Below are 12,607 nucleotides of genomic sequence, written 5' to 3'. Positions count from 1 at the left end.
ATTAGGTTTGTTTATAGATCTTTAGTTATATACTTGATAGAATTGCTCTTATTTGTTTAAATACTGCATGCCTTTTATTGTTTCTACCGAATTGTTTGATTTTTTAACCATTTTTATTAAATTTATCTATCTTATTTTGTTGGTTTTAACGTCGCTACAACACATTTATAGGTCATATGGCGATTTTCTAGCTTTCATGGTGGAGGAAGAACCCAGGTGCCCCTCCGTGCATTATTTCATCACAAGCGGGAACCTGGGTAGAACCACCAACCTTCCATAAGCCAGCTGGATGGCTTCCTCACATGAAGCCCCGAGCAAGGCTCGAACCATTTTTATTAGTCAGTTGTAATTACTGCTCTTACAATGCTTGTCTTGAAATAAGCCAACTGTTTAAATTCTAGGTCTTCTGTTTGCATGTCATAATTAAGTTTATGTTTGAACACGCCCATCAGCGTATGTTGTAATTGTTATTTATAACCAGTTATAAATGGTTGCTCAAGAAATTCCGCCGCTTATTTGCTTATAATGTAAAATATGATTGAATATTTCAACACCCAAACTGACCCATCTCTTGGCAGCCACTTACATTCTGTAAGTGTACAGATGATCGCTCAGACAAATCAGTGGTAGTTTACAGCAAAATTGTAGATAGGCAGACAAAAGATGGATCAGGATGGAGGTTTGGCAGTCACAAGAACTCATTATTTAAGGTTTAACAGTCTAGTAAATGAACAAATTTTTACAAACAACCTCTTTGTCCTATTCATTTTTCATTGTTCTGTCCCGTAGAATTGGATACCTAAAATATTCTAGGAGTTGCCCCCCTTTAAAAAAGAATGCCATTTGTAAAGAAATAAAAGTAAACAATTGTCAAAAACGATGTTTAACCTAGTTATGTCAAGTTTAAGCACTAAGACATTGTTGCAAATGCATGAAGACATGCAACAGCCTTTTAAATGGTTAGTTTTTAAAGGCGTTGAAGTGTCCAGAAGTGTGGCTCCTTCATGCAGCTCCTTTCCGGAATTCAATACATATATGAGTACACTGACAATGGTTTTTAAATGCTGTTTAATTTTCATGTCAGACAGTTCTTTCTTTCTATGATTTGGTGGTGTTAGAACTTTTTTTCTCCAAAATATAGACCTAAGTCAACACTACTCAGGCAAGCAAGTTAAACAAGAAAATATCAGTAAAATAATCAAAGGGCAATATCTCATTGAAAAATCATTCCACAGGAACATGAAGAAAATATGCGCACCTTCTCTTGAAAGTGAAGCATCCGATGAAGTTTCGCTGAATTCCAGTCAGTGGTTGCTAAGAAATACCCTCCGACTATGATGGTGCTATAGTTTATTAATCATTAAAAGGCATAAACTCAGTGGAAATCATCTGGACAGAACATGAAGATAATTAATGTGCATCTCTTGAAAGTGAACTTTCCTATGAAGTTTCAATGAAACATCATCCAACAAAAACATGAAGGTAATATGCGCATGTCCGAATAATTTGTATTTTTGATGTATTGACATCGTGAAACATGCCAGTGAAGCAAAGATAGTGCTTGACTCCCTTTTCATGCTACCATTGCTATAATTATAGTTGAATTGCTGTTTATAATAGGATCTGGGTTTATATAGCTGATTTGAGTTAATTACGGTGATAGCTGGATCTCAGCAACACACATCATGTTATATACAATGGTAAAAGGGAACAAGCTATCTGTTAGAGCAATTACTCATCAATTACTTGTCAATTTTAAAATACATTATATCAATATTTCAATTACACAAAAGACTTTCGCATCCTAATATTTGTAGTCACAAATTATTCCCTATATTTTATTGGAAGTTAACTAATTGTACTGAATGTAAACCATTAAGTTGTCATAAGGTACCTACGTAGTGGATACACCACGAGTCATCTGCTGCAAGAATAATTTGGCAGCATTGGAACATGCCTTTAAATATGCGTCTTAAAATTGTAACAATGGTAATTTTACCGTCTTTGGATGCAATGTTCAGATACAACATACTGTAAAAGCAGGAATTTTAAAGCGAGGGTTTAATTTTTTGCTATATTCACGAGGCCCTACATCTCGCAAAAATTAATCCTCACGGAAATATTCACCATTAGTATAATTTAAATTTAAGTGGGATACCATTTTACAATTTCGCGAATAATAAATCTCGCAAACATACTCAAAATTTCAAATTCGTGTAATTTTGACCCAGCGAAAATATATGCTTTTACAGTAACCTTTCATTTTTTGTCAGTTGAATTTGGGGATTTTTTGCCTTCCGTTTGGGGAAAAACACTTAAGCTGGGAAAGACTGTTGACTAGGGGTGTGCGCCAGTTCTCAATACAAACTGAATACCTGCATTGTAGGTTTGACTGACAATTGTATGGAAGGGTGTTCTATCGGTCAAAATAACGAATAACAAGAGTGCCAGAATGTCACAATATACGCCCGTCACAGCAAGTTTCTTTACACTAGCACTTGTATTTGCAAATGGAATTTTAATTTTGTGCTTGTTTAGTAATTATTGAAATTCTTTTGTTTTTCTAAGTCCACAAAAAAACTCCTTACAAGGTAGAGATACCTTAACCTTTACCCTGCTTAATTGCTAAAATGGACTGGTCCATTATTCAATTTGTGTAGTACCACTTACTATTCAAAGGGATGTTCACTGAAAAATTACTGACTGAACAGCGAACAGTGCAGACCATGATCAGCCTGCACAAGCGTGCTGGCTGATCTTGGTCTGCACTGGTCGCAAAGGCAAAACCACTTGCCGCCAGCAGGCTAAAGGTTAAAATACACCTAAAATCTGAAAGTAACATCTAAGTTGTACCACAGAAAAGTGGTCTTGGTTTTTCCCTACGGTCAATTATAAAAAAGTTACAATATAAGTTATTTATAGTACCAACTAAGGGAAGTTAATCTTAAAAAAAAAAAAAAAAATCCAAGAAAAAAAATTGTAACTCCACATAAAAATCCTTACCAGGTAAAAATACACCACAAAATTGGATGTAACATGCATTGTTGTACTACAGAAAAGTGGTCTCGATTTTTCCCTATGACTAGTAATGAAAAAGTTACAATATAAGCTATTTATAGTAACTACAAAGGGAAGTAATTCTGAAGAAGGGACCTGCGCATGACACTTAGTCTCATTGTACCAAAATACATCAAAATCCCTCCATGCATGAAGAAGAAATGCTCCGAACAGTCATTCTTGTATCTGACCTTTGGCCTCTAAGTGTGACCTTGACCTTAGACCTGGTTCTTGCGCATGACACTCAGTCTCGTGGTGGTGAACATTTGTGCCAAGTTATATCAAAATCCCTCCATGCATGAAGAAGAAATGCTCTGGACAAAGTTTTCATTCTTGTATCCTTTGACTTCTAAGTATGACCTTGACCTTAGACCTAGGGACCTGGTTCTTGTGCAAGACATTCCGTCTCATGATGGTGAACAACTGTACCCAGTTTCATCAAAATCCCTCCATGCATGAAGAAGATATGCTCTGGACAAAGTGTGTGGACATTCCCATAATAAAAAGTGTAATACACTCGAAACCCGTTATAACGCTTCTCGATATACCGCGGTATTCGTTATAACGCTGTATTGTCTTGGCTCCCAAATTTTAGAGGGTAAAAAAATCAAAAATCAAAAAAAAAAAAAAAAAAAAAAAAAATCCGCGGATGTTATTTAATTTGATCATAACCAGCGTTAAAACTACATGTACGTGTACATTAACACCTTTCCATGACAACTGTGACGATTATTGATTTTTATCAATTATCGTCTGCTAGCTTACTTGTTTGCGTATCGCCTTTGTTAAAGTTTCAATACATGTAGACCTGTGACAATTAGGCAATCAGTACCGTGTCAAAATTAGATTGTTTGCATTAACAAGCGTGGAAGATCGGTCAGTCGGCTATCAAACCGTTTAAGTTTGCACCAATTAAGTGGATGACATTAACACTCGAGTGAATGAAAACCGAACAACAGGCCCAGTTTTGTAATAAAATGCAGCCGTTTTTCATAATGATCATTCTCGGTTCGTCGGAATTTGCGAAGATTCGACGCACTGAAAGCCATATTGAGAATGTTCTCCCTTTTTAATATCGTATATCAACGACGGCGATTTAACAATTTTCTATCTTATTTATCGATTTTCTTCATGTATTCAAAATTATTTTTTTTTAAGACTGTCCGCGTTTTTTCTCTTTTAGTTACATAAACCCCCAGTGCAATTGCATTGCGTATGTAATTCTCATGACAGCGCATTCCTCACACACCGTTATACATGTTTACTTCCGGGATAAACAATTTCAACTTTCTTTTAGAATCACGACAAAATGAGAAGATGACACAGCGTTATAATTCTTTTAATGTATTTTTCAGTAGCATTTAAGGTAAATAAACGTCCCGTTTGTACGATTCTTATTTCTTATTAACATAAAACAGCGTCCAAAATACGTCTAATACATTACCGATTGGTGGGGTATTGCATTTACCGCTGATACGATCAACCCGCGTTATAAATTTAACCCCGCTAGATCCGCGGGTCTCGAACCTTGGACCCCGATGACAGCGTTATAACGGGGTCCCAGTGTATAAGGAGTTGAAACCACCTGTGACCAAATATCTCCGCTACGGTATATTTTGTGAGATCAAGAAAGGGCCATAATTCTAGAAAAAAATAACTAAAGATAAAGTCCATTATTTACAGTCATCTTCACATGAAGGTCCTTCATTTGTGAAACTTTCAAGCATATCCTTACAACAGTGTTTAAGGAGTTGAACACAAACGTTTTTTCGCTATATTCTATATAGCAAAACTGTTAAAGGGCCATATTAAACTGCGGTAAAAACAGTCACAGCAAAAGTTCCTTCCTTTATGGGAATCTCACATCAAGCGTGTTCATCTGCAAATCAGGCTTATAGTATGGGAGGAGTCCGTCACTCACAAGAATTTTCTCTATATTCTACAAAGCAAAACTATCAAATTGCCACAACTGCGGTAAAAATAATCAAAGAAATAATTCTTTCCTTTATGGTCATCTTCACACCAATCTTGTTCATCTGTGAGCGTTTGAAGCAAATCAGGCTAATAGTGTGGAAGGAGTTTGACACAGAAGGTTGGACATACGGACAGCAGCAACGCTATAATTATGCCCCCATATAAATGTGTGGGGGCATAACAATGAGTTTTAATATGTATTTGCTGTCTTTCTGATAATGGTGTTGTAACCCTGTGATTCTAAAGAGAGGCTAGCTAGCATGTCTCCTGGACAATTTATGATTTTAAACTAGAATTGCGTCCAGAGTACACTGATGCCTCCACATAATGTGCCATCCTCTATATAGCAAAAATGATCAAAGGGCCTAACTGCAGTATAAAATTAATACTCATAGAAAAAACGCCTTCCTTTTTGGTCATCTGCACAAGCTTGTTAACCTGTAAAAGTTTGAATCAGATCAAGCTAATAGCGCGGGAGGAGCTGGACACACATTTTTCTCTATATTTCATATAGCAAAAATATGAAGGGCTATTACTGTGGTAAAAATAGTCACAGAAAAAAATCCTTCCTTTAAGGAGGTAGGTTACCTTAATATTTGTATGTGCGCATGCCAAACCGGAAGCTAACGTGATGATTTACGACGACGTTTGCGATAAACTAAATTTGTTTGTATATCCATTTTTCTGAAAATAAATCATGTACCTGTCTCCGACCTGATGCTTAATGCAGAAATAATGAATTAATTGCCGCAGAAACGCTTCAAAATATTGTTGCCTTAAAATGACATCATAACGTTACATGTCAGTTACCGCGCAAAATTAATAGCTTTTATTTTGAAAGTACGTAATTCTGTGCATTTTCTTTATTTGAACTATTTTCAAACTGCCATTATTTGCTGAAATATTTTTTATGTCTTTCGCTCTAAAAAATGATTTAATATTTTGCTTCTTTTATGTAGTTATATTGAAATGTTATGCGGAATGTAAGAAAATGGATGATGGTAACTGATGTTATTGGGAATGTAGGTGGGTGAAAGGTTACCCATTACAGCCATTTTCAAATAAAAATTGGGCAGTTTGATTTGTAATACCTATTTTTCAGTTTCCGTTGATAATTTGTTACTTATATACTAAATCTAAGCTCTAAAATTGCTCAAATTTCAGAAAAAAATTGTGGTTTCTTAAATTAAATTGATGTTACCATGGAAACGAATCCCGTGACCTAAATATCTAAATGTAAAATTCAAAAGCGTTGACACAGGTCTATTTAAGGAACACAGCTCTTTATTTGCATTTAAACAATATCCGTGAGAATCATTGCAGCATGCAGAATGATTTTTCCATAACAATGAAGGCCCTGTATCGCTCACCTGACCTATTTACTTAAAGATCATCAAGATTAACATTCTGACCAAGTTTCATTAAGATATGGTCATAAATGTGGCCTCTAAAGTGTTAACTAGCTTTTCCTTTGATTTGACCCAGTGACCTAGTTCAGGGACTACCTTAGCCTGGAAATTTAGGGAGAAGTGACTTCTCCCTCCTGGGGAAACAGGGAGAAGTTTTGAAATTTTGGGAGAAGTTCGGCAAACGTGAGACAGGACATTGCTTACATGCATTAAATAACAATAATAATGTTTATTCAGTTCCATTTGTACTAGTATTATCTTGCTATGACTTAAATAACAAGAGGACCATGATGGTCCTGAATCGCTCACCTGTCTCCACATGACCCAATTTTCATGAAGATCCATTGAAAAATATGGCTTCTAGAGAGGTCACAAGGTTTTTCTATTATCTGACCTAATGACCTAGTTTTTGAAGGCACATGACCCAGTTCTGATCTTGACCTAGATATTATCAAGGTGAACATTCTCACCAATTTTCATAAAGATCTCATGAAGAGTATGGCCTCTAGAGAGGTCACAAGGTTTTTCTATTTTTATACCTACTGACCTAATTTTGGCAACATGTGACCCAGTTTCAAATTTTATCTAGATATCATCAAGGTGAACATTCAGACAAATTTTCATGAAGATCCATTGAAAAATATGGCCTCTAGAGTGGTCAAAAGGTTTTTCTATATTTAGACCTACTGACCTAGTTTTTGACCACAGTTGACCCAGTTTCGAACTTGACCTAGATATCATCAAGATGAATATTCAGACCAACTTCCATACAGATCCCATGAAAAATATGGCCTCTAGAGAGGTCACAAGGTTTTTTTATTATTGACCTACTGACCTAGTTTTTGATGGCATGTGACCCAGTTTCGAACTTGACCTAGATGTCATCAAGGTGAACATTCTGACCAATTTTCATGAAGATCCATTGAAAAGTATGGTCTCTAGAGAGGTCACAAGATTTTTCTATTTTTAGACCTACTGACCTAGTTTTTGACTGCAGTTGACCCAGTTTCAAACCTGACCTAGATATCATCAAGATGAACATTCAGACCAACTTTCATACAGATCCCATGAAAAATATGGCCTCTAGAGAGGTCACAAGGTTTTTTCATTATTTGACCTACTGACCTACTTTTTGAAAACACGTGACCCACTTTCGAACTTGACCTAGATATAATCAAGGTGAACATTCTGACCAATTTTTATGAAGATCTATTCATAAGTATGGCCTCTACAGAGGTCATAAGGTTTTTCTATTTTTAGACCTACTGACCTAGTTTTTGACCGCACGTGACCCAGTTTCGAACTTGACCTAGATATCATCAAGATGAACATTCAGACTAACTTTCATACAGATCCCATGAAAAATATGGCCTTTAGAGAGGTCACAAGGTTTTTCTATTATTTGACCTACTGACCTAGTTTTTGAAGGCACGTGACCCAGTTTCGAACTTGACCTAGATATCATCAAGATGAACATTCTGATCAATTTTCATGAAGATCTTGTGAAATATATGGCCTCTAGAGAGGTCACAAGGTTTTTCTATTTTTAGACCTACTGACCTAGTTTTTGACTGCACGTGACCCAGTTTCGAACTTGACCTAGATATCATCAAGCTGAACATTCTGACCAATTTTCATAAAGATCCCATGAAAAATGTGACCTCTAGAGTTGTCACAAGCAAAAGTTTACGCACGCACGGACGGACTAACGCACGGACGGACGACGGACGACGGACGCTGCGTGATCACAAAAGCTCACCTTGTCACTTTGTGACAGGTGAGCTAAAAATGGTACAATGTTTCAACAATACAGTACATATTTGTACTGTTTTACTGCAAAATGTTTAACAACTTGACAAAACAAATCTTTCCTCATAATCGATCAGTACTTAATATTTCCTGGATTAAATTTCTTCCTTCCCAGAGCAGCTTCTTCAGGTGTGTGAGCATTCTGAGTTTAAATTTTTTTATGTTCCTTTAATTTGACAAACTACAGAGTTTAAAAAACTCTGAAACTTACAATGAAATGTTATTTGTATTGATCAGTAGATAAAATACTTAAAAATCAGGGTTAATATTTTTTAAAACTACATATTTTGACATAAAAAATCGAAAAATTGGTTAAAAGTATTACCTCCCTTTAACACATTTCAGAATTAACTAAAAGAGTTGTCTGCTATTTTTATCAAACAACAAATTTAATAGTTTGTCAAGGGCCATATATTTAACTTATATATGTTTTTAATGAAAGAGAAATGCAGATTAAAATGAATAGTAAGCAGATCCCAATTGAAAAATAAACGTCGGTAGTAACGGGTAGTCTACACTGTGATGGCAATAAAAATTCCGAAACGATTTTTATCTGAAAACAAGAATAACTGGATAAGACAAGTACCGAGGGCGTTCGGTTGACCCGAGGTTCTGTGTTTTGGCCCGCGAAAATCAAGAAAAACTCGTAGTTGACCCGCACAAAAAAAAGTGTCCTGTGCGTCGCCTCGATCCGCGAAATGCGTCTCGAGTTCGAAGTTCTGCATTGTGAATCAAAATCTCGGTGAATTTTAATTGTTCGCCGCCACAAAGTATGACAGTAGGCGGAGCGTCGTATGTTAATTAGCTACTGACAGATGTCAATCACTCCACGCGCCGACTGACACCTAATTAGGTTTGTAATTCGGAAGTTAATTATCGCCGTTTTACGAAGTTTTCGGGCTCTCTGATCTCCGAGGTCGGTCAGCTTTACTCTTTCATTCTTTAATTATCGTTTACTGCAATCACATTAAATGTAAACAATTAGCAGCTTATCATGCGGCGTCAATCTGAAATCGAGTGATCATCTTTTGTTGTCATGGACATGTTTCGCCGCGCGTGCCATCCTGTGTATTGCGTATTGTGTTTACAGACTTTACATAACCGAGATATATGATATCGGCCCACTTTATTGCCGATTATGTTTTCCTTTCATCCAATTTTAGGGCGACTTGAACTTCGCTTTTCTGGGCGGGAAGGGCGAAGTGGAATATTTTAAAGCGAAGTTTTCGCTCAACTTCGCCTAAAACGCAGTCCCTGCTAGTTTTTGACCCACCATGACCCAGATTTGAACTTGACCTAAAGATCATCAAGATTAACATTCTAAGTTTCATGAAGATACAGTCATACCGGTAAATGTGGCCTCTAGAGTGTTAACAAGCTTTTCCTTTGAATTGACCTTATGACCCAGATTTGAACTTGACCTATAGATCATCAAGATTAACATTCTGACCAAGTTTCATTAAGATATGGTCATAAATGTGGCCTCTAGAGTGTTAACTAGCTTTTCCTTTGATTTGACCTGGTGTCCTAGTTTTTGACCCTACATGACCCAAATTCAAACTGGATCTTGAGATCATCAAGATTAACATTCCGACCAAGTTTCATGAAGATACAGTCATAAATGTGGCCTCTACAGTGTTAACAAGCTTTTCCTTTGATTTGACCTGGTGACCTTGTTTTTGACCCCAGATGACCCAATATCGAATTTGTCCAAGATTTTATTGAGGGTAACATTCTGACCAAGTTTCATTAAGATTGGGCCAAAATTGTGACCTCTAGAGTGTTAACAAGCTTATTCTTTGATTTGACCTGGTGACCTAGTTTTTGACCCCAGATGACCCAATATCGAACTCATCCAAGATTTTATTGAGGGTAACATTCTGATGAAGTTTCATTGAGATTTTGCCATAAATGTGGCCTCTAGTGTGTTAACAAGCTTTTCCTTTCATTTGACCTAGTGACCTAGTTTTTGACCCTAGATGACCCAATATCGAACTCGTTCAAGATTTTATTGAGGGTAACATTCTGACCAAGTTTCATTAAGATTGGGCCAAAATTGTGACCTCTAGTGTGTTAACAGTCAAATTGTTGACGACGACGGACGGACAGGCGACAAAGGGTGATCACAAAAGGTGAGCTAAAAAAATGTCAGATGAGGGGTACTGCTGTAAGTATTTTAAGCTCTGAAATTTGTTTAAATAAATGCAACAAACACAGAAGTATTACTTACCTTAGAAATAAGATGTTTTAAAGCTACACTAACAAGAAAGACACTTTTTTATAAGAAATTACGATAAAAATCAAGATATAAGCTATATTAAACATCTTTATATTGCCATGGTTACTTTAAACTTTAAGAAAAATAAGGTACCATGTAAAGGGCTTGGTATTTTGCTAATAATATTACCCAAATATTCCCTGATGGTCATTAACAGAATGGCACTGAAGCTGTAGAAAAACCCGTTTTAATACATAGCTGTTTAAAAATGTGAAAATGTGTTACCATGGAAACACAAGCTCTGCGACATATACATTTTAAGCTTTTATTAGAAAGCTTACGCGCATACTAGTAAAATTATCAATTATTCAGACTTCTACGGATAAAGAAACCAAAATACACTGAAAAGTGTTAAATATCCATATTTTCCTTCTTCTTTCAATATAAAATACTTTTGGAGGGTCATGTACTTCAAACCTTAAAAATTTTACTTGAAGGGACAGAGTTAAACGAAAGTGGGATTGTAGCAGTTAAAACATTATTACATGAAATACAAAAATTTGCTGCGGTTCAACTAATTTGAATTTACCCTGGTAACAAGATAACCTACCCCCTTAAAGTCATCTGAACATCAAGCTTGTTCATCCGTGAAAGTGTGAAGCAAATCAGGCTAATAGTGTGGGAGTAGTTGCACAAACAAGATTTCCGGACATACAGACAGCAGCAACGCTGTATGCCCATCCCCACAGAAATGTGTGGTGGCATAAAAATCTTGATATCTGATTCTTTACTGATCGTAATAATACATGTTAGCTATATGAACTTGCATGCAAAACCTTAACCAGGATTTTTTAAGTCTAAAAGGGGGCATAATTTCCCCAAAATGCACGTCAGTGTTATAGGACTTATTGCTATCAACTAGTTTTATAACCCTGAAGACGCATGTTAAGTTTCAATTCAATATCTGCAATAGTTTTGGAGATGACCAAGTATCAGTTTTCACAACTCGAGTGTGTTTGCCGTCCTCGCAGTGAAGTCTGATACCTTTCTTTCCATTGGATTTGTAATTAGTCGTTTGTGCAATATGCAACACATCAAATATCTATCTAGCCTTCTAGGTATCGCTATCAGACCATTTCAACCTCTCAGAATCGAACTCGGACAACTGCCATCGCCGTTAAATTTTGTTCTTGGCTTGTTTCTCAATCTCCTTTGTGTTTTAATCCGTTGGTAGAAACTTCATGATGGTCAGATCGGTCATTTTCTTCAATATTGTGAACAATCGAAATTTCTGCCTCCGATTAGCAGTAATCAACAGGTTTTTGGTTGTCGTAAAAGGAGGTCATAAAGTATCACGCGTGCTGAAATGATTCGTTAACCATCGGTTACAAACGGATATTTCAAATAGAATCTTCACTCTTATCCGCGGAAATAACCGATCTACAGTCTATTTTGGATGAATAATCGCCAGCGTTCGGTTATTTTCGGCTATAGAATAATGTTACATACGGTATTCCTAACGGAAAAGGACGATGCAAGTGTTGCAATCAGCGCTATTTTTAGCATCCTGGAAAATATGAGTGCCATTATTTTGCCATTGATAGACGACCGCACTGGAACAATGACTACGGGACGAGTTGACTTGATACCCCCCCCCCCCCCCCCCCCCCCCGAAAATCTCATCGGATTTACACGATTTGGAAAAATGACCTTTGGGAAGGTCCAAAATACGGAATTCCGTCATAATACGGAAAACTTTCACCCATGTATATGCCTTGTAAGTAATAGCTATATGTACTTGCACGCAAAACTTCAACCAGGATTTGTAAGTCCAAAAGGGGACATAATTTGGCCAAAATGCATGTCAGAGTTATGGGACTTAATGCTATCACCTTGTTTTATAACCCCGAAGACACGTGTGAAGTTTCAATTCAATAACTTGCATGTAAAACTTTAACCAGGATTTTCTAAGTCCAAAAGGGGGCATAATTTGGACAAAATACATGCCAGAGTTTTGGGACTTGACCCAAAAAGGTTGGTAACTGACCTAGAAAAATAAAAAATAAATTTCAAAGCTATATGCTTTTAAATGATAGCCATATGTACTTGCATGCAAAACTTCAACCAAAGTGTGACACCG

The sequence above is a fragment of the Mercenaria mercenaria genome, chromosome 2 (assembly GCF_021730395.1).
Source record: "Mercenaria mercenaria strain notata chromosome 2, MADL_Memer_1, whole genome shotgun sequence".
NCBI lineage: Eukaryota > Metazoa > Mollusca > Bivalvia > Venerida > Veneridae > Mercenaria > Mercenaria mercenaria.
This window is presented reverse-complemented; position numbering follows the sequence as displayed.